Source organism: Oncorhynchus mykiss, chromosome 25, assembly GCF_057628025.1.
Source record: "Oncorhynchus mykiss isolate SJ-2025 chromosome 25, ASM5762802v1, whole genome shotgun sequence".
In the NCBI taxonomy this organism is placed as follows: Eukaryota; Metazoa; Chordata; class Actinopteri; order Salmoniformes; family Salmonidae; genus Oncorhynchus; species Oncorhynchus mykiss.
Genome location: NC_143046.1, coordinates 67,338,421 through 67,348,991, shown reverse-complemented (window position 1 = coordinate 67,348,991; position 10,571 = coordinate 67,338,421).

Genomic DNA, 10,571 nt, shown 5'->3' with positions numbered 1-10,571 from the left:
GGCAAGTCAGTTAAGAACACATTCTTATTTTCAATGACGGCCTAGGAACAGTGAGTTAACTGTCTTGTTCAGGGGCAGAACGACAGATTTTCACCTTGCAGGCTCGGGGGATCAATCTTGCAACCTTACAGTTAACTAGTCCAACGTTCTAACCACCTGCCTCTCATTGCACTCCACGAGGAGCCTGCCTGTTATGCGAATGCAGTAGAAGCCAAGGTAAGTTGCTAGCTAGCATTAAACTTATCTTATAAAAAAAATAAATCAAAATCACTAGTTATAACTACACATGGTTGATGATATTACTCGTGTCCTGCGTTGCTTATAATCGATGCAACGCTGGGGGATGATTTAACAAAAGCACATTTGCGAAAAAAGCACAATCGTTTGAATGTGCTTAACCATAAACACCAGTCTTTCTTAAAATCAATACACAGAAGTATATATTTTTAAACCTGCATATTTAGCTAAAAGAAATACAGGTTACCAGGCAATATTAACCAGGTGAAATTGTGTAATTTCTCTTGCGTTCATTGCACGCAGAGTCAGGGTATATGCAACAGTTTGGGCCGCCTGGCTCATTACGAACCAATTTGCCAGAATTTTACGTAATTATGACATAACATTGAAGGTTGTGCAATGTAACAAGAATATTTAGACTTAGGGATGCCACTCGTTAGATAAAATACCGAACGGTTCCGTATTTCACTGAACTAAACGTTTTATAGTGATAGTTTCCGGATTCGACCATATTAATGACCAAAGGCTCGTATTTCTGTGTGTTATTATGTTATAATTAAGTCCATGATTTGATAGAGCAGTCTGACTGAGCGATGGTAGGCAGCAGCAGGCTCGAAAGCATTCATTCAAACAGCACTTTCGTGCGTTTTGCCAGCAGCTCTTCGCAAGCACAGCGCTGTTTATGACTTCAAGCATATCAGCCTAATGGCTGGTGTAACCGATGTGAAATGGCTTGCTAGTTAGCTGGGTGTGCGCTAATAGCGTTTCAAACATCACTCGCTCTGAGACTTGGGAGTAGTTATTCCCCTTGCTCTGCAAGGGCCGCGGCTTTTGTGGAGCGATGGGTAACGATGCTTCGAGTGTGGCTGTTGTTGATGCGTTCCTGGTTCGAGCCCAGGTAGGGGCGAGGAGAGGGACGGAAGCTATACGGGTACACTGGCAATACTATAGTGCCTATAAGAACATCCAATAGTCAAAGGTTAATGAAATACAAATGGTATAGAGAGAAATAGTCCTATAAATACTATATTAACTACAACCTAAAACCTCTTACCTTGGAATATTGAAGTCTCATGTTAAAAGGAACCAACAACTTTCATATGTTCTCATGTTCCTAGCAAGGAACTCAAACGTTAACTTTTTTACATGGCACATATTGCACTTTTACTTCCAACACTTTGTTTTTGCATTATTTAAACCAGATTGAACATGTTTCATTATTTATTTGAGGCTAAACTGATAATTATTGATGTATTATATTAAGTTAAAATAAGCGTTCATTCAGTATTGTTGTAATTGTCATTACAAATAAACATATAAATTTAATTTTATTTATTTTGTATCGGCTTTTTTGGTCCTCCAATAAATCGGTATCGGCGTTAAAAACCCCCAGAATCGGTCGACCTCTAGTAGATACAATTACTATTAGAAGTTAGAACAGAATTAGTGACCGTGAGAATGAATGGTGCTGGTAAAGAAACAATTGAGGCCTGGACAAATACACTTGACTCTAAACACATACACATACAAATAGAGACTTGTTGGCTGGGTGAATGGGAGTTTAAAACAAATGCATTTCATTTAACTATGCAAGTCCGTTAAAAAGAAAATCTTATTTACAATGATGACCTACCCCTAACCCGGACGACGTTGGGCCAATTGGGAATCCCATAGGGCGGCACACAATCACGGCCGGTTGTGATACAGCCTGGTTAGGGGTGGAGGCCCACTTTTTGTTTTCTTTTTATGTTTATACTGAATGTATTATTACTTAAACTATATATTTCTTACTTTTGTTTTTCTTTTGAGTGGCAGCCCACAGGTACATTTATTTGGATTCCGCATGTCTAAAAAAAGTTGCCAAAATCGGATGTAAGGTTTTATTTATTGAATGTTATTTCAATTCTATAAATAAAAAAATGGCCAATTATGGTCAAATCAATCATCTTTCTCTCAGACATCAAATTATATTTCAACTAAAGATTTTAGCAGCAATGCTAATCTTATCGGTTTATAACAAACTATTTCAGAACAATCCAAGATCGTGGGTGTCATGGTTTATTCTAATGACATGGAACAACACGTAATCGAGTGGTCCAGCCTGTGCTAGTCTACTTAATCCAGATACTACATGTAGGCCTACTCTGTGCGCATTTATACTTCCCATTCCTTTTAGAAATATAGACTAGGTGTGCGGCTTGATTAGCTTCCCACGGGGCCAAGTCAATGTCTGTTACACGTTGGTTCAACATCATTTCATTGAAATGTGGAAACAATGTTGATTCAACCAGCGTGTGCCCAGTGGGTTGCCTCTATCCTTTGTTGATGAATACACTTCCACTTTCCTTCTCATGAAAACTCTTGCAGATAACTTATGAATGTCATATAACCTAGATACCCACTGAGGAGAGTTGGTATCTATATTCTGTTTTTTATTTATGTGGACTATAATGTACTGTAACACATGTGGTATAGGGTCAATATACCACAGCTAAGAACGGTTCTTAAGCACGACGCAATGCGGAGTGCCTGGACACAGCCTTTAGCCATGATATATTGGCCATATATCACAAACCCCCGGGGTGCCTTATTGCTATTATAAACTGTTTACCAACAGCATTACAGCAGTAAAAATAAGTTGTCATACCCGTGTTATACGGTATGATATACCACGGCTGTCAGCCAATCAACATTCAGGGCTCAAATAACCCAGTTTATAATTCCCAATATAGCACTCCTGTTTGGACTTCAAGGTAGAGATGGCACCACAGAGCAAATTAAACATTAAGGCACAAGAGGAACTTTATTTGAGAGGCTGAGTGAGAAACTTGTGTTTTGTGAAAGTTGTTTTTGTTCGGACAGAACAGGCGATTCATCATGGAGGGAGACGGACAGACAGCAGAGTGACCTGCCTGCCTACTGCATAAGGGCTGCTGAGAAAGAAATCAAAGCTCTGTGAAATCAAATGTCTCCCTCCGACAACATGCTGCCTACAAAGAGTTCATCCTGGTGAAAAGAGAGTGAAGCCAAACACTCCATCCTGCTCTGCTATGAGCAAAAACAGGAAATCCAATAAATATTATCTACTTCTATAATGGATATCTGCAACCACAGTTAACCCAAAGAAATGGGACAAATGATGTATATGGAAGGGGCAAGCCTCATTTAAAATGAAAAGGCACAGGACACCAAAAAGTAATTCCAGCCAAATAAGGTTTTTGGTTGTACTATTTTTTATTAGACAAAACTAAAAAAGATTCACAGACAGATCCACAAAACTAGACATGACATTGGCAAGGACTTATTGCACAACTGTCAAAGAAAAATTAAGAATAAGAGGACAAAGACACCAACTTAGACATACATACATTTAATGACATTCTTGCACAGAACATTTTAATGTATTTGCAAATACATTTAGAAAGAATTAGAAATATAAATACACAGACTCAAATACCCAGGTATTTGAAATAAGTATTTAAAAGTCCTTTTAAACACAAATTTGGTTAACAATGTTTTTTTATTACAAATAACCATTCAACCAAAATATGCTGAAAAAGGTATTTTTCATAGACATGTATTTGAACCCACATCTGGTTCCAACACTCCATCTTGTACCAATATCAGTTCCTTTCGTGGCATGGTTCCAATAGTTAATATTTTTTCTAAGAAATTGTCAGTCAGACAGGAAATATAAAACCTTACAGAGAGCCTACCTATCATGTTAGTATCCTTTTCTGACTCAAATAGAGTGCAGATCTACATTTTGTGATAAACAAATACAAGAAACTTAAGTTATATTTCCTATTACCAGGTAATGTACTGTTTATATACATTTAGTTTCCATAAGGGGCCCATTTATCTGCAAATTATGCAATGCTTCCCAAGGATAGTTTCATAGGGGTGTGTTTTTAGGGAGTGATATTGATTCTTGTAAAATCTATTTTATTTTCATCCATATTGCTAGTGTTCTTAACTTATGAAGCTGTTAATGTTTTTAGCTTTATTCTTTGAAAATTGACATGTGAAAAGATTCTGGGGATGAGAATGCCAATCTTCAATATGTTCCCATTGTTCCTCTTTCATGCATATGTAACAAGTAAAAGCCTAGCCAAATCAGATTATTCAACCCCTAGATGTGACAAATAATATGCCTAGTTCTTCAATTCATGTCTCCACCATTTTTTTAGTGCTGAGATGAACACGCATGACACAACCAAAATGGTTCTCAAAATAACAGAATGTCTGTGGAGCATGAGCTAAAAATATAGAATGGAGGCAATAAGGGAAAAGTATTGTCAGGTTACGATTTGAAGTTCCATTACTGCCAAAAATATGCAGGATGCACAGCTGTCAATATGATCTCCAGGAGTTATAGCATAGAGAGCTAATCCACAGTATTTTCCCCACACTTTTTACAAGATCTGATCTATAGATAAACATGAGGACAGAGCCAGATAAGCCTGTTACACATCTCTTTATCTGTAACTAATGTAGGGACACTCAAAAGTCATAATCTGAAGAAATCCATCGGACTTTCAGATCAGTTCAGAACATTATATCCATGTTCTATCTGTGGCCCTATGCGCCACCTCAATAACCAGAGTTAGTTCAGAAGGTGGCTTTGTGTCCTGCTGACAAGAAAGTCACCAATAGAGAACAACAAAGTAGGCCTCCCTTGAAGCCAGCCACTCGCCTGTGTCCCTGGGCCCCTTTCCGGCTCATTGGAGTGGGAAGAACAAGGGAGCCACCCTGCAGCCCTGGTTCTGCTGTCCACCAGATGGTGGCTGCTGGGAGCCAGCTAAGGGCCTGCCTGGTGGTGGTAAATGAAACTTTATTGGGGAGGGGGCCGTCCTATATGAATAAATGTCTTCAGACAGACTAATTAAAAAGGGTCTCTTCATTACTGCAGCCCATCTGTTAAGGGAAGGACATGATGGAATTACTCACCGACTAGTCAGATCCACAACAGAACGTCCTGAAGCCGTCCCAACGCTGCACCTCTTCTCCAATAACATTATTTAGGTATGTATATGGGACTAATGAGATTTCTTTATGGCCACCAGGTCTTAGGAGGACCATCTACAGATCTTTAACTGGGCTGGCAACTTTTACACACCAAAGCTCTGGCAGGAGGACACAGTCATTAGCCTGATTTCATTTGATGTAGAGAGCAACCTATCTGTTGGATGTAATGCAACTTAATACAGCCAATTAGAATAGGTTAATCACAAAAATCCTTGCGTATGCACTACAAATAGAAGATGACATTGACATCAGTATTCTAAAAGTATGTCACATTACTCTTTAAACAAAGAGTATGTTTACGGAAATCTTCAGTTTATCGACATTAATCAATCTACCCAGGGATACAAAGACCACCAAACAAAAAGGGCACTGTGATAGACAACGGTTCCCCGCCCTCATCAACATTTTCATAAGGTCAAGAATTCTGGTCAACTTCTAAAAATGTTTGCCAGTGCATAATTTGAGTGTTAGATCCCTATCGGGCCCAGTCTCTCCCACCTGCTGTAAGATACTAAGATAGAGACTGATTAAAATCCTCTGAGGAGGATTAGATATGACACGGAGGGGCTAGCAGGTGGCCAGCAGGTGACCACATTAATTTGCTTTAGTATCTTACTCATCTATTCATGCACTGCACTGCTAAATGGCATATCCACAAGGTCTAGTACAGGTCAGTGGAAATCCACAGAACAAGGATCATTTTAGGGGTGTGAACGTTTAAACGAAATTGGGATCCTTAACATTGAGAAATCTCTAACCGAAAAAGTGTGTGTGTGTGTGTGTGTGTGTGTGTCCATACACACACAAAATAAAAATCCCAGTGCAAAACATTATTTTCATGTTAAAGCCTAACTAGACAATGGGCTATAAAAGCCTGAGGAAAGTTGTGTAATTTAAATGTAGACTCAGCAATATGAAGTAGAAGCAGAAAGTAAACAGCATAGTGGGTCAATTTCCACAACAACTAGCGTTAAAGTGCAAGGCTCACATGCTAACCACACTGCTCGAGTTGCAAGATAAATTGACACATATATTATTCAATAATTTCATCCAAACTGCCTGTGCGCGGCAATGACCGTCTGCGTAGCCAGGTGCTGTTTTTAAGCATGCAAGTCCCGCTTCTCGACTCCCCTCATTGGTTTTTAGGAGCATTTGCCCACGTGGGTGATCGAAAGCTGAACAGAGATCCACACTCCAGTCCAGTTGGTGGTGGTAATGCACCTTAAAGTTGGTTGCCAAAAGCCATATAAAGTCCAAAGAAGAAGAGTGAAGGTGGAGGGATTACTAGAAACTGCATCACTTTTGTACATTGCGCTGTTTCGTACAATTTACCTTCTTTTAGTGCCCAAACAACATAATACTTACAGGTCAACTGTAATATGAATAACATTGTAAAGCACAATTTCTCCCTTCTCCAGCAAAATCAATGACGAGACCGTCATGCTGCCCGTCTCTGCATGATTGAAAAAAGGCAACAAACTCCATTGGGTCTTTTTAAAAATGGCAGGTGTGGAAGTGAAACCTACTGCGTTAAAAGTGTAAGCCGTGTAGGGAAACTGTTTTTTTTTCACACGATATGTCCAACTTATCACATCTAAAATGTAAATAAATATAAAGAGTTTATATAATGTACCTATTTGAAGGTTTGTGTCGAATTTGAGTCAGGTTTTTAGGGAAGCGCTAAAGTGATCTTCAGAAGTAAACAGCGGCTGTCACGGCTTTTGAGAGTCATGATGGCTTGCAATGATGATGCAAAAAAAAGAATGCATAGCCTCCCGGGTGGCGCAGGGGTTAAGGGCGCTGCACTGCAGCGCCAGCTGTGCTACCAGAGACTCTGGGTTTGCGCCCAGGCTCTGTCGTAACCGGCCGCGACCGGGGGGTCCGTGGGGCGACGCACAATTGGCATAGCGTAGTCCGGGTTAGGGAGGGCTTGGCCGGTAAGGATATCCTTGTCTCATCGCGCACCAGCGACTCCTGTGGCGGGCCGGGCGCAGTGCGCACCAACCAAGGTTGCCAGGTGCACAGTGTTTCCTCCGACACATTGGTGCGGCTGGCTTCCAGGTTGGATGCGCGCTGTGTTAAGAAACAGTGCGGCTTGGTTAGGTTGTGTATCGGAGGACGCATGACTTTCAACCTTCGTCTCTCCCGAGCCCGTACGGGAGTTGTAGCGATGAGACAAGATAGTAGCTACTAAAAAACAATTGGATACCACGAAATTGGTGAGAAAAAGGGGGTGACATTTAAAAAAATAAATGAATGCATTCAGTTGTACAATTGACTTGGTATCCCCCGGTCCCTTTCTTGTTTTTGAACTGGTGGAACGAGGCTGTACAGCACAAAATGAGTTGCAAATGCATGCCCTAAGTTAAGTAGTGACACATCAAGATGTAAATGTACCGCATCAGAGGGGTTCGTTTTTCACATTTTCTCAAATAAGGGGAACACTAAAATAACACATCCTAGATCTGAATGAATGAAATATTCTTTTTAAATACTTTTTTCTTTACATAGTTGAATGTGCTGACAACAAAATCACACAAAAATGATCAATGGAAATCAAATTTATCAACCCATGGAGGTCTGGATTTGGAGTCACACTTAAAATTAAAGTGGAAAACCACACTACGGGCTGATCCAACTTTTATGTAATGTCCTTAAAACAAGTCAAAATGAGGCTCAGTAGTGTGTGTGTGGCCTCCACGTGCCTGTATGACCTCCCTACAACGCCTGGGCATGCTCCTGATGAGGTGGCGGATGGTCTCCTGAGGGATCTCCTCCCAGACCTAGACTAAAGCATCCGCCAACTCATGGACAGTCTGTGGTGCAACATGGCATTGGTGGATGGAGCGAGACATGATGTCCCAGATGTGCTCAATTGGATTCAGGTCTGGGGAACGGGCAAGCCAGTCCATAGCATCAATGCCTTCCTCTTGCAGGAACTGCTGACACACTCCAGCCACATGAGGTCTAGCATAGTCTTGCATTAGGAGGAACCCAGGGCCAACCGCACCAGCATATGGTCTCACAAGGGGTCTGAGGATCTCATCTCGGTACCTAATGGCAGTCAGGCTACCTCTGGCGAGCACATGGAGGGCTGTGCGGCCCCCCCAAAGAAATGCCACCCCACACCATGACTGACCCACCGCCAAACCGGTCATGCTGGAGGATGGTGAAGGCAGCAGAACGTTCTCCACGGCGTCTCCAGACTGTCACATGTGCTCAGTGTGAACCTGCTTTCATCTGTGAAGAGCACAGGGCGCCAGTGGCGAATTTGCCAATCTTGGTGTTCTCTGGGAAATGCCAAACATCCTGCACGGATTGACTTGACTGTGATTGACTTGGAGTTACATTGTGTTGTTTAAGCGTTCCCTTTATTTTTGAGCAGTGTACTATTAGTCCATTACCCTGTCAATGAAACATGTCAACTTTTTTGCTGTTTTGGTGCGCTAGCTTCTATACTGTGAACAGCGTGAAACGAACCTGTGCACATGCGTAAATATTGTGTGAGAGAGCTAAGTGTTGCATCTCGATTATCTCAATATCCTAGCCTATTCATTGATGAAAGTAAAAAAAATTGCAAGCCAAGAAATTGCGAGTTACAGCATTCCATTGCAAGATACAGCTTTTGATTACCGATAGATGGGCCTAGTGCACGGTTCTGACTACTTGCCTGGTGGCCGAACTGCCTATACTGTGCCCCTCCCCTCGCGCTCCGTTCCTCAATAGTTTGCTATGAAAGATGCAAGTGTTTGTGTTCTCGGAAGTACGGCAACAAATCAGTCACCTCCGTACCAAAAATACTGAATCTTATTCCTAGTGGAATCGACTCGACACAGAAATGGAAGTCAACTCCCCACCACAACTTCATCGTAGTTAACAGTTGGAAAGGCAAGCTACAGCAGATGGTGATTTCCAGGATTTTTCTCCCCAATTGGAAGTTAGTCTTGTCCCATCGCTGCAAATCCCTTATGGACTCAGGAGAGGCGAAGATTGAGAGCCATGCGTCCTCCGAAACGCGACCCTGCCAGCCGCACTAATGTGTCCGAGGAAACACTGTCCAGTTGGCGACCGAAGTTAGCTCGCAGGTGCCCGGCCCGCCACAAGGAGTCAATAGAGCGCGATGGGACAAGGAAATTCCAGGGGAAAAAAATCCCAGCCGGCCAAACCCTCCCATAACCCGGACGACGCTGGGCCAATTGTGCGCCTGTAGTGACCCGGGTCTGTAGACCGCTGCACCACTCAGGATGCCATGGCCCTGGCATTTCTAACACACCAGCCCATTTTCTTCCTCCAGGCCCCCACACCAGCACATTTTCTTCCCTTGATGACCCCATTTGCCAGATAATGAGAATTTTGCACAAAATACCCAAGTTAGACAGGCCCACTGGGTTAAAGATGGATCAGCCCATTTGGCATTTGAACCTTTATTGATCAAAGAAGAACCCAAACTCCACTCTGTAGCTACTATAAGCTATTTCCCTACTTCAAATACTTGTCAACAGGACAGATTATAAATGTAGTCTGCAAGCATACTAATAAGTTTGTATATTATAAACCAAGTCAAAGTACTCCATCTATGTAACCATGACAGCCAATTCAGAGGCAGACAGTATGTGTCCATTCTAAACAACCAGCAGGTCAGTCAGGCAAAGTGAGGGCGTAATATAAAGGATGAGGATGACACTGCTCTGTTGTCTGATGCCACTGCCAGCCTCCTGTCAGAAATGATCAGAACTGGGCTGTGTGTGTGTGTGTGTCTCCATTACCTCAGCTCTGGGCTCCTGGAGGTGGATAGACACACACAGCAGCTTGCCAATGCTCCCAGATCAAAACACACCAGGCCAACCCATCCACTGACCTATGTCCAGACCAACCCCTCAGCCCTGTGATTGGCAAAACACAAGCAGTTGAAGAAGGGCGGTCTTCATGAGGCCTGAAGATGTTTCACTTTGAGGCTAGTGCCATGATGACAATCATATTCCCATTGTCACAGAGGCCTAGCTCATGCCCTTACCCTCACATGCTTTGCTTTGAGCAAGATTCCATAAAGTCTTTAGTTACAGATCACTCCAGCTGTCTCCAAAAAGGCAATTCATTCCCTTTCACATAATGAATTGGTCTGGCTTTGATTTGATTTTATCTGAACTCAATATCAGAGTGTTAGACCTATATGTCTATACACCCAGAACTTAGAGCCCTTAAACGGTAAATCCAATAGGACCCTAGATCTTAACACCCTATTTAAGAGCGGAGGTGGACTCACTAATGTCATCTGTTTTGGGGAGAATTAGTCAATAGTTACGAGC